The sequence below is a fragment of the Haematobia irritans genome, chromosome 4 (genome assembly GCF_050003625.1).
Source record: "Haematobia irritans isolate KBUSLIRL chromosome 4, ASM5000362v1, whole genome shotgun sequence".
Classification (NCBI taxonomy): domain Eukaryota; kingdom Metazoa; phylum Arthropoda; class Insecta; order Diptera; family Muscidae; genus Haematobia; species Haematobia irritans.
In genome coordinates, this window is record NC_134400.1 from 200,670,791 (window position 1) to 200,683,052 (window position 12,262).

The 12,262-nt window shown below is 35.0% G+C and overlaps 1 long non-coding RNA gene and 1 pseudogene across 1 annotated transcript; both read left to right on the forward strand.

The window, feature by feature from the left end:
• Positions 1 to 1,145: 1,145 nt before the first annotated feature.
• On the forward strand, positions 1,146 to 1,672 carry LOC142237165 (uncharacterized). Its single transcript, XR_012722373.1, has 2 exons — positions 1,146 to 1,401; positions 1,469 to 1,672. It is a non-coding gene; the product is annotated as an uncharacterized LOC142237165 (long non-coding RNA).
• A 2,707-nt stretch (positions 1,673 to 4,379) lies between these two features.
• Positions 4,380 to 5,461, forward strand: LOC142234520 (cytochrome b5-like; annotated as a pseudogene).
• Positions 5,462 to 12,262: the final 6,801 nt, after the last annotated feature.

Consider the following 12,262-nt stretch of genomic DNA (forward strand, 5'->3'; position numbering starts at 1 on the left):
TTTATTTCTATAGGAAATTTTGTCAAAATTGTATTTCTATAGAAAATTTTATCAAAATTGTATTTCTATTAAAAAATTTGTCAACATTTGATTTCTATAGAGAATTTTGAAAATTTTTTTATTTCTATAGAAAACTTTCTCAAGCCTTTATATCTGTAGAAAATTTTTTTATTCATTTTATTTCTAAGAAAATTTTGCAAAATTTTATTTTTAATAAAATTTTTGCAAATTGTGAAATTTTGGAAAATCGGGCAACACATATGTAAATATTAAAGATCTTTATTTTTATTTTTAAATAAAAAACTTATTGAAATAAAAGTATATATAAAAAAATATTTTTTATATTATATTTTGAATTGCATAGCATAGCATTGCATAAAAATGTGTTTTTTTATTTTATTTTTTATACAAGACTGAATTCATTATCATTTTGTAGTTGAAATGCATAGTTGTGTTAATTTTCTGTTCTTTATATGACATAAATATTTTTGTTTTTAACAAAAAATTTGTTTGGTTTTAATATTATTAACATTGCAGATTTTTTGACGATTTTTAAAATGGAAGTGACGATTATGACGATTTTTCGGAAAAAAGTGACGATTATTCTTGAAATTTTATTGGCAGCCCTGATGTCCACACGTTATTTACTCACAACAATTTGACAGTTTACGCATTGACACTTGTTCACAGGGAAAATAAAGGGATGCCATACCAGTGATGAAAAATATGGTTTGCATATGTTCAATGATTAAAACCACTATGTTCATCGTAATTAAAGGAATAGGAAAAACAATTAGGTAATATGGGGAAAAATTTAAGAATTTGAAGCAGAACAAAAAGTGAAGCAGATTTTTGGAAGAAGGAGTGACGAAGTAAATTTTGTGAAAATGAAGCAAAATACTTCGATTGAAGTAGTAGCGGCAGCACTGTCCCCAATCGAATTACTTGGGTTGTGGTATCTTAAAACTTCTTAACATCGTTTTCTAAACTGTGAGTTAGTCCATACGTGGTATATATTAGACAAAAAAGTTATGTATAGGTAAGTCTACAAATAATTACGAATCGATATGGACTTTTTGCACGACACGTAGAGAGCCAGAATTGAAATATGGGGGTCGCTTATATGGGGGCTATATACCCTGCCAGCATTTCAAAGTTCCATTTCATCTTCATCGCTACCACAGACTCGTAAATGTCACTACAACCATCCTACTGTGATGGGGGGCAGCATATCATAAAGTACAAAATGTATTTCATACATGTATTTTGCCATCACTACTTTTACAAAAGCCATTTTATTTTTTGTGAAACGCCAAGCGCAACCACCTTGTTACATTTTATTTAAATAAAAACGAAAATAAAGTTCTGAAAACATAGATTTTACGCTTAAAATTGTGAAAGGTATATTGGTGAACAATTTTTGATTTTCCAAATGGAATAAAGTGATTGTTTTTCAAATATTTTACAGACACGCTGCCTCCATCGAATAAAAATACTGGCTGATAGACGCTGCAACATGTAACTCGCTACTTGTAACTCTACATCATCATTAATGCAAAAAATTATGTTAAATGTGATGTGATAGTGCTATAAATGTTATATTTTTAAGAATTTGTAAATGATTAATCAAAGTAATAAATATCTAAACAAACGTGTTTTACTCGACCACAATGATTCTTTTACACTATCTTAAAATGTGCTTTTTCTGATTGTTTGGAGGGTCTCTTATTGGCGTCGTTCTAAATTGATCTATAAAGGCACCTAATAATTGCACTCATGCGAAACCTGTTTGTAGTAACTTGGCGTGGTACAACTTCTCAATAGTGACGGCGCTTTTCCGACGAGTTTTTGATATCGCATATGATTGTTTTCGACGTACTGGGGATTCTCAGAAGCGCCCCCAAATTCAAAAAATGTTGGCAGGGATACAATTATGAATCTGATATGGACCATTTTTTGTGTGATTTGGGATCGATTTATCTGAGGGCTATATATAACTATAGACCGATATGGACCTAGTTACGCATGGTTGTTAACGACCATATACTAGCACAATGTACCAAATTTCAACTCACTCGGATGAAATTTGCTCATCCAAGAGGCTCCGGAGGTCAAATCTGGGGATCGGTTTATATGGGAGCTATATATAATTATGGGCTGATAGGAACCAATTCCTGCATGGTTGTTGGATACCATATACTAACATTACGTACCAAATTTCAACCGAATGGGAAGAATTTTGCTCTTCCAAGGGGCTCCGGAGGTCAAATCTGGGTATCGGTTTATATGGGAAGGTTTATAGGGAGCCACCGTGGTGCAATGCTTAGCATGCCCGCCTTGCATACACAAGGTCGTGGGTTCGATTCCTGCTTCGACCGAACACCAAAAAGTGGATTATCCCACCTCAGTAATGCTGGTGACATTTCTGAGGGTTTCAAAGCTTCTCTAAGTGGTTTCACTGCAATGTGGAACGCCGTTCGGACTCGGCTATAAAAAGGAGGTCCCTTGTCATTGAGCTTAACATCGAATCGGGCAGCACTCAGTGATAAGAGAGAAGTTCACCAATGTGGTATGAATGGACTGAATAGTCTAAGTGAGCCCGATAATTCGGGCTGCCACCTAACCTAACCTAACCATGGGGCCGATACCGACCAATTTTTGCATGGGTATTTGAGGCCATATATTAACACCACGTACCAAATTTGAACTGAATCAGATGAATTTTGGTCTTCCAAGAGGCCACGGAGGTCAAATCTGGTGATCGGTTTATATGGCGGCTATATATAATTATGGACCGATGTGGACCAATTTTTGCATGGTTTGGTACATGGTAACACCATGTACCAAATTTCATCCGGATCGGATGAAATTTGCTTCTCTTAGAGGTCTCGCAAGCCAAATCGGGGGATCGGTTTATATGGGGGCTATATATAATTATAGACCGATGTGGACCAATTTCTGCATGGTTGTTAGAGACCATATACTGACACCACGTACCAAATTTCAGTCGGATCGGATGAAATTTGCTTCTCTTAGGGGCCACGCAAGCCAAATCGGGGGATCGGTTTATATGGGGGCTATATATAATTATGGACTGATGACCAATTTTTGCATGGTTGTTAGAGACCATATACTAACACCATGTACCAAATTTCAGCCGGATCGGATGAAATTTGCTTCTCTTAGAGGCCTCGCAAGCCAAATCGGGGGATCGGTTTATATGGCGGCTATATATAATTATGGACCGATGTGGACCAATTTTTGCATGGTTTTTAGAGACCATATACTAACACCATGTACCAAATTTCAGCCGGATCGGATGAAATTTGCTTCTCTTAGAGCAATCGCAAGCCAAATTTGGGGGTCCGTTTATATGGGGGCTATACGTAAAAGTGGACCGATATGGCCCATTTGCAATACCATCCGACCTACATCAATAACAACTACTTGTGCCAAGTTTCAAGTCGATAGCTTGTTTCGTTCGGAAGTTACCGTGATTTCAACAGGCGGACGGACGGACGGACATGCTCAGATCGACTCTGAATTTCACCACGACCCAGAATATATTTATATACTTTATGGGGTCTTAGAGCAATATTTCGATGTGTTACAAACGTAATAACAATGTTATTACGTTTGTAACACAGGGTATAATAACAGTCAAAAGTGCAAAAAGACTACGAATTCTGTTGTGAAAATGGCACCACGCATAGAGGCAAATTGCGGGCATTTTCAGCACTGCCGACAAACGAGAGTGCTGCTATTGCCCTGTTTCCTTCTTTGAATTCTTTTCTGCCCGCTAAAATGATAGAATTTTTTAGGTTGCTGGCATCTTGTCTGTACATTCTGTATAAATATTAATAATCGAAAATCGCTTCACTGCTTTTCAAAATATTCCCCAATAAAATCTGTCAAACTAATTGGGTTAAAACTCTTTAGACTGCTAGACGGTTGGTTGGTTCCCTTCGTTGCCTTTTATATTTCGAGATTAGAGAACAAAAACATGCATTCTGAACGCATCAACCGCTTCTTATTTTATTTTTTAAGTACGGGAATAAGAAGAAGTCATTCGGTGCCAAGTCAGGACTATACGGAGGATAACCTATCAAATCGATGTTTTGAGTACTCAACACTGCAGCTGTTTAAGCGGATTTGTGAGGGCTCGCATTGACGTGGTAAAGAGTGACCTGTGTTCAGCGGTTGGTTTTCCTAATTTCTTGGAAAAATTAGAATGAATTCCAATTATTAGAATGAATTCCGTGAATTCATAAGGTCTGTTTTCTTATTGCACTGATAACCAGTGCAAAAAGAAAACGCAAAACGACTAACCAGTTCAATTTTCGATTTTGATTGGCAACACTTGGTCGTCAAATGTCAACATCAAAGTTATTGTTTACAAATAAAAATAGGGGGTATACATTTAATAATCAATTTATAGAAATAAGTGTACCAAAAACGAAAGAGTGATTATTAATTTTAAAGGATTTGCTGCTTGCCTTTCAAAAACAAATGACTGCTGGCAACAGCTACGTGCGTGGAAACAGATTCAGTGCGTCATGTTTATCAACCAAACGCGTGGAAATATGGGAATTTGCTCAAGTGGTGGATTTACAAGTGGCTAATACCACAAGCATGTGTGGTATAGAAATGGATATGCCAATTGCATCAAAATCACAAAAGCCTAGTTAACGTAGAATTACAGACTTCGGCCAGCCATCACAAGAGGGAGAGAATATACAGGAAATATAATTCAACTTAATACCACAAATTATTTAATTAAACACCATGTCATCGCAAAATGTAAAATAATTTACCCACGCCGAAGTTGCCAAAAATATTACAAAAGAAAAGAATTGGTTCATAATCCACAACAACGTGTATGACGTGACCCCTTTTCTCAATGAGCATCCTGGTGGTGAAGAAGTCTTGATCGAACAAGCTGGTAAAGATGCTACAGAAAATTTCGAAGAAGTTGGTCACAGTTCATATGCCCGTGAAATGATGCAACAATACAAAATCGGTTAACTAGTTGCTGAAGAGCGTACAAATGTTCCAGAAAAATCCGAACCCACATGGAATACTCAGCAAAAGAACGAGGAATCGTAATGAAGTCATGGCTGATGCCTTTTGTCTTGGGTTTAATAGCCACCTTGGTTTATAAGTTTTTCTTTGGAACGAAATACCAATAATTGTAGGCAGAGAAAAACATCACCACCACCAGCCACAAACAAATATCGCAAGTTTATTTGTATATTTAGTTGAGAAAGGGATTTCTTGCTGTTTTAGACCATAAAACAAGTCATACAAAAAACAAAAACAAAACATATACAGTGACTCACAAAAATATTCTTTTTTATATCTTGAAATCGCAAACCGCTTAACATTTATATGAAAAAGTTTTATTAAAATGTTTCCATGGATATACATAACAGCAAAACGTAAACAAAAATCGTGAAATTAATTTTATTGTATTATTTTTAATCATTAAATCAAAAAAACTACAAAAAAAAGCTCACAAAAGTATTCGTCGTATCAGTAATCACATTGTATGAGACATTATTTTGGTCCACTTAGTATTTGGAATAGTACCCTTTGTTAGCGCAAATGGCTTCCAGTCGTCTTGGCATCGACACGTTTCTTGAGAGATTTTGCCCCATTCTTCTTGTAACACTTTTTTTAAGGGCTGTCCAAGATGAAATTTGGTTTTGTCCGATCCACGGTTCCAAATAAGATCCTAGTTTTCAATGGGGTTGCTACCTGGGCTTTGTGGTTGCGTTTTGAGATATTTAGTGTTGTGAAGGAGCCATATTTTCACATCCCAGGCCGTGTGTTTGAGGTGTTTGCTTGTTGGAGCAAGGAGTCTTTATCACGAAATCCCATTTTAGAGGCGCTGGAGTGAAGATTTTCTTTCAAAATTTTTCAATATGTTAAAAAACATTTAGGCGTTCATGGTTCCATCAATAAAAACTAAGTTTCATTACACTTGTTTTTACATTTTTTATTTTCAAGGTTTCCCTAAGCTTTCGCCGTGAAAATAAAAAATGTCGAAAAGTGTAAGACAAAAGTTTTTATTATTTTAAAATGTATTAAGAAAATGTAACCATTAAAAAAATTAGGTTTATTTTAGTTATCGGAATTATTATTTCTTCAGCAAATTAACTTAACTTTATTCATTTTTGGATTATGTTTGTATAATTAACCCTCTAATGCCCCAATTTTTTGGCCATCTGAATAAATATTTAATGTTAACGACACAAAAGCAAGAAAACTAAACAAGAAAATTTTATAGGTAAAATTCCGTATATGCTGCAAAGCCTCTTGAACAGTTCCAACTGTTTTCTTTTTATTTTACCCATTTTTATTGTGTTAAGGTGTGTTTTACTAAAAGCTTCCTTATTTATTGAAGCCCGCCTAAAGGCGGGATTGGGCATTAGAGGGTTAACTAAAGAATAGAAAAATTATACACAAATGAAGCGTAAATATCTAAAAAATTCATGAAAATTTTAAATTTTACCGCAAAATCCAAACCAAAATCATACTGTCTTGGTGAATATTTTCTAAATAATGATGAAGAAGGCAATTTTATTATTATATACTATTCCAAATGCTATTTTTATACCCTCCACCATAAGATGGTGGTTTTTTAAGTTTGTCATTCCGTTTGTAACAGATCGAAAAATTGCTCTAGGACCCCATAAAGAATAGGGTGGTTAAATTTTCAAGGGCCGATGTTGATTTTGAATAAAACACAAACTATTTAGGACATTATTGTAATTTTATTTTATTATGGTATATTCGTATTACTCAATTATGTATGGAACAAACTATAGGCCAAATAGACGCCGCGACCTCGGTGGCACACCTCCATCCGATGGTCCAAATTTTCGATGACGCTGGGGCATAATTGAGGTTCTATGCCGTTAATGTGCCGAATTATCTCGTCCTTTAGCTATTGAATTGTTGCTGGCTTATCGACGTACACCTTTTCTCTCAAATAACCACAAAGAAAAAAGTCCAACGGTGTCAAATCACATGATCTTGGCGGTCAATTGACATTGCCATTACGTGAGATAACACGGACATTAAATTTGTTGCGCAAAAGAGCCATTGTTTCGTTAGCTGTGGGGCAAATTCGGGCCATACAAAGTTCGTTATCATCTTACGATAGCGAACACCATTCACAGTAACTGCCTGACCGGCCTCATTTTGGAAAAAATACGACCCGATGATGGTCGGTCCGTCTGTTGAAATCACGCCAACTTCCGTTCGAAACAAGCTATCGACTTGAAACTTGGCACAAGAAGTTGTTATTGATATAGGTCGTATCTTATTGGAAAAGGGCCATATCGCATTACTTCACGTATAGCCCCCATATAAACCGATACCCAGATTTGACCTTCGGAGACTCTTGGAGGGGCAAAATTCATCCGATCCGGTTGAAATTTGGTACGTGGTGTTAGTATGTGGTTTCTAACAACCATACAAAAATTGGTCCATATCGGTATTGGGCGGGGCCGACTATATCATACCCTAAACCACCCCATGCGAATTAGTAAACATAAGCAAGGGTATCATTGGTATAGGTTTGGGAGATGAACCGAATTTCCTTATTTATGAAAATTAAGCAGTATACACTCAAAAAAAGGCAGGTCCTGTTACAAAGATTTTGTCTTTACTTTAAAAATTTACTTTTTCCCTTTCCTTTTTTTCCTTTTTTTTTTAAATCCGAGCCAAAGAAGCGGAGAATACTAGTAAGGATATTTTTAAGACACATTTTTTTTTAAATTTCGGTTTTGTGTACTTCTTTCTAGGAAGGGAATTTTAAGTTTTCATTTTTTCAGCTTTTGTTCTCCATATGCTATTAAAATCCTTTAAAACGAGTTAACAACTTTATTTTCCAAATTCAGACTCGACTTCCAGTATCTATGAGTATACGAGTATATGAGTATATAAAAGTCTGCTAAAAACAGCAGTAGATGTCTGCTTTTATATTTTTGTACTTCACGGCCTAATGAACAACAATTTATAAAATTTTTATACCCTACGCCACACTGTTGAACAGGGTATTATAAGTTAGTGCATATGTTTGCAACACCCAGAAGGAGACGAGATAGACACATGGTGTCTTTGGCAAAAATGCTTAGGGTGGGCTCCTGAGTCGATATAGCCATGTCCGTCTGTCCGTGAACACATTTTTGTAATCAAAGTCTAGGTCGCAATTTAAGCCCAATCGACTTCGAATTTGGCACAAGTATGTGTTTTGGGTCAGAATAGAACCCTATTGATTTTGGAAGAAATCGGTTCAGATTTAGATATAGCTCCCATATATATCTTTCCTCCACTTATACGGCCCTAGAAGCCAGATTTTAACCCAAATTTGGTAGAAATTTTGCACTAGGAGTACAATTGGTAGTATAGTCAAATGTGCCAAATTTTATTGAAATCGGTTCAGATTTAGATATAGCTTCCATATATATCTTTCGTACGATATGCACTTATATGGATTCAGCCTGAGTTTTACCCTGATTTGGTTGAAATTTTGCTCAAACATAACGCTTGGCCATATAGTCACGAGTGCAAAATTTGATTGAAATCGGTTCAAATTTAGATATAGCACCCATATATATCTTTCGTCCGATTTAGACTCATATGACAACAGAGGCTAAAGTTTACTACCGATTTTCGTGAAGTTTTGCACAGAGAGTAGAATTAACATTCTAGCAATGCTTGGTAAATTTGATTGAAATCGATTCAGATTTAGGTGTCGTTATGTGTGTTAAATTTGGTTAAAATCTTTAATATTTTAGATATTTAAGTGTGTAAAGTTTGATCTGATTTGGTTCAGATTTAGATAAAACCCCCATATATTCGTGTTTCCAGTTATTACAAATATGACCAAAATTCCCACACTTTAGACAAAACTCTGTGATGATTTCCTCATATCTTAGTCATATCCTGTAGTGCCAGAATTTCCACAGAACAGTTGATTTTTAAATAAGGCTCCAAGTCGCTCGACTTGACCAAATAATATGTTACAACCCACACTTGACCACATATCTTGGCGAGATCTACCAATATCCTTTTAAAATCGCCACTGGTGAGTAGCAAAAATTGCAAATATTACTAAAATTTTCCTATATTTGGTATACATATGTATCGCCTGATAAATCATAAATGTCCTTTTGTACACTTGCATTAAAATTTCTCTCGCTTCATATTTCCCATATTTTTTACTAACATTGTGTTTCATCCCATGGTGATAGCCGATTTTAATTCTAGTGTTTTTGTACAAATATTCTCTTCATTATAAGTATTTGTATCTGGAAATGCAAACCTTTGCATAGCTCCCAGCAAATTTGAAGTAGTTAAGGTGGTAACACAAATGTTGGTATACATAGTGGTGAAGGGTATAATATAGTCGGCCCAGCCCGACTTTAGACTTTACTTACTTGTTTTTTACTAACATTGTGTTCCACCCCAGGGCATTAGCCGACATAAATTTTAAGTCAATAGAATTTTGGTCTTAAATATATTGTCGGTTCAGATTTAAATGCATGTATATGGGAACATAAATCTTTATATATACCACTCAAAAAATTTGAAGGAATTCAGATGGTGTCGAAAATGTAGATCACAAAGTGGTGCAGGGTATAATATAGTCGGCCCTGTCCGACTATAGACTTTCCTTACTTGTTTTTCTATAGAAAAATTTGTCAAAATTTTATTTCTATAGAAAATTTTCTCAGAATTTAGCATATTTATTGAAAATGTATTTCTATAGTAAATTTTCATATAATGTTATTTCGTGCTGATGGTCACTGATTCTTAAAAAACCTCTAATATAAATCTTTCGACCGATTATAAATTCAATTTTGCGAAATTGCCTAAAAATGTATACCCTGCGTCGCACTCTTTATAGAAGTATTACAATATACATTGTCCAAATCGAGTGAGGTAAATAGCAACATAAACCTTTATACAAAGCACTCAACAAAATTGAAGGATTGAGATTTTATCAAAATGTGGATCTAAATACAAAGTTGTGTATATTATAGTCTGCCCCGCCAGACTTCAGATTTTCTTATTATTATTATTATTATTATTTTTTTTTTGACTAAAATTATGTTTCGTCCCATAAAGTTAGATTCAAATATTAAGTACATAGATTTTGTTGAAGTGTATACAATTTTGTCTAAATCGGTGCAGATTCAAATTCATGCATATGGGAATATCAACCTTTATATAGCTCGCAACAAACTTGAGATGGTATCAATGAATTTGGTCCACAATGAAGGGTATAATACATTATTTTTTTATTAAACATAGGAACGACATTGGCCTGAATTCGAAACATAGAGTACAAGTACACACACTTTTTCATTAGAAATAAGTTGTTTTAGCACACTATACGAGAGCTGGAGATCATGATCGCACTGAATAATCCATGTAGACGGTATTTCCCGTGATTGTTATGGTAATATTACATGGGACAAACTGTTTTTGAAGATTTCCAAAAGCATAGTGCCCTCTATACTCTATAGATCGGAGCCATAACATGTCCAAAAAACGACCCCCAGACCATAATATTACCCCCACCATTATTGAAGGAACTGTTTTTATTTCTTGGATTAAGACTTTTCTTTGGACCTTCGTACTAAACTTCCACCACCCGAGCCATGCAATTTAAACTTTGATTTGTAGGAAAATAAAACACATTTCACTGATTGTCATGCCATTTAAGGTGTTTTTGTAAAAATTTAAGTCGCGGTTAAATTTTTTCGAACTCCATAATTATTGTGAGTCTCACGAAATACAGAGAAGGCCTTTGACGAAATGTCCAAATGAAATCGTCACTTCCGTGAGAGTTCCTTTATTGGAAGTTGTTAGAGACGCTACATTTAAAGTTGGGCCACTAGATATTTCTACATAATTCGATACATATTCCTGTTTTTGTTGCAGTGAAACAAAATTTAAACAAATACTTCTGTTTTGTTTATTTACATGCTTTTGTTTCTTCTTCTTTTCAGTATGTGACATTCACTTGAGATGTGTTCCTCCCCAGTATTTTAGTTAGTTGCCAATTCATATTTTCACAACTACAAAATTCGCATATAATGGTGACTCTGGTGCGACTTGCACTGATAGTTGCACTGGATAGAACACCAGTGCAACGATTGCCATACAAAAGTTCTATCCAGTGCAAAAAGAAAACAGCCCTATAGTTATATTTACATAATTAAGCTGACCTTACACGGTCGGATAAACACTACGACAGAGGTTCGCCTATATGATGATTCCTGAAGTAATCCACATTTCATAAATTACAAAATTATTTGATAAATAAATTATAAAAAATTATTTGATAAAAAGGCTTACTGTATTGTTAAATAAAATGAAATGAAATTTCAAAATACTTCTAGCCTAGTTTTCCATTGAATGGAAGTCGAATTTTTCTACGTTTTTTCCACAATTCTGATTAGATTAATGTATCTCTACAAATCCCAACATGAATTGGTGATCCATCGTTAATTCCATTGCAAAAATGCTTTGTTTTATAATGAAAAAATATTTGTTTTTCATAATGTTTGGCAAACATGCCCTTACATCTAAAGACTTATGCGCCTCAATCAAAAAAAATCACAGCCTGTTTCTGTATGTCGAACGAGCTCTATCGATCGATTGACATGAATAGAAACAGCTGATTTTTGGTTATAAATTCAGCTGTTTGTTTCCATTTCAGTCGATCGATAGAGCTCGTTCGACATACAGAAACAGGCTATCAAACTTGTTTTGATTTTATGCCAAGACGTCTCCGCAACACGCGAACACGACATTATACTAGCGGATTTGTTCCCGCAACGTGTTGCGTCTCAGGATTTATCCGACCGTGAACGGTCCCCTTTATACCTTCGTAAAAATAGTGGCATCGCTATCTTTCGATAACATTGTTATCGAAAAACTACAGGGTGACACATACCATAAAAAACAGAATTAGAATTAGATGGACGGACAGAATATTTCATGAAATTTACGGTTTATGGAGCCAAAAATCCTAACATATGCGCCGTTCACATTATTAATTTATCCGGATGGAATGTCTGTGTTTCAATGAAATGTTACAGTGTGGCCAGAACATGAAAAACTGAATTAAAATTAGATGGACGGACAGAATATTTCATGAAAATTACGGTTTTTCGAGTCAAAAATCCTGACTTATCCGCCGTTCACACTATTAGTTTATCGGGATGAAATGTCTGTGTTT